Raw genomic sequence first — 1,310 nt, forward strand, 5'->3', positions numbered from 1 at the left:
AGTTTGGAGCAGCTCACAACTCCCAGCGCAGGGAAACCTCCCTGGCCTCATGACGCCCCCACCCCCTTCATGTAAGTGCCGTCATGGACACAAACTCCAGCTTGAGGCAACATCTGATACTCGCCCTGACCTCACCTGCAGGATATCTCGATTCAGCCTCTGCAGAGTGGGCCTGCCATGCTCTTGGCCCCAAAACTCGTGCTAGCTTGTGTTTTCAGACTTCCTTCCTCACAATCCTGGCCACACCCCTCCAGTTTGGCAATTCTGGAGACACAATGCAGCACTCTGCCTGCCCTCCAGAAGAAAAATGTTGCACTATAGGGCTAACCAGAAACGCCAAATGAGTAACAACCTGCATGGATGCCGAGAAACGCCAACTCACCTTCCCATTGCCTGGTCGAGACAAAGAACGCTCAATCTGCTGGCTCTTGGGTGAGCTACCCAGAAGGCTGACCATACCCCAATTATACAGTCTAGCCTGTGCAGTAAAGCCCTGTCTGACACAGCTTTAGGGCAGACCTCCAGTCCAACACCCAGACAGCTGGCCGTACACAGAGCATATCACACCCACAATGGCTTTAGGCCATCATCTCTATGCAACCTCAGTTTTCACCTTCAGAACCTAGACCTTATCTCCACTCACTGCTCAGGAGTGAAGGTGATTCAAGAATCAGAACTTCTCCTTCGCCTTGGGAAGAAACCTAGTGGTTGGCATGTTGTCCAATGTTCATTGTAGGAGAAAGCAGCATGGACTATGAGGCCCCACCTATCCCTGAGGGCCACAATTTGCACAAACACACATTGTGACCCTCAGCGTGAGCCCTATCCTCATGTAAAGCCTCTTAGTGACTGGAACAACAGCCCACATATGGGGCTTGCCAAGCCCCTAGTCCCCCAATCTCAACCAGATTTGGAGATGTCTAGTCACCCCTACTCAGGGCTCTACTCTGGAATCCCTCTTTGGTGGAACACCGGAGGTAAAAAAAAAAAAAAATACAGAAAGGTCTCTTCCCTTCCACAGAATGGTCCCAACCCCTTGGGATCAGGCCAAAATACCAGAGAAAGAATTGTCCATGGCCCTTGAGGACACCCCGACATTCCACGGCCACCGTTGACACAAAATCCAGAGACAAAAGCTTGGCCTAGCGCCACATACTCGCCCTTTGTTCATAGCCCGGAAAATTCTCACGGTCTGTAGATCGAGCCTTCATACATACGTCCCCAAACCTAAGCTGAGTTTGTGTTTTCAGACTTCTGTCCCCACAGTCCTGGCCCACACACCATCCAAGCTGGGGCCCCTGGAGCCACAC

The sequence above is a fragment of the Mustela nivalis genome, assembly GCF_964662115.1.
Source record: "Mustela nivalis genome assembly, contig: HAP1_SCAFFOLD_131, whole genome shotgun sequence".
NCBI lineage: Eukaryota > Metazoa > Chordata > Mammalia > Carnivora > Mustelidae > Mustela > Mustela nivalis.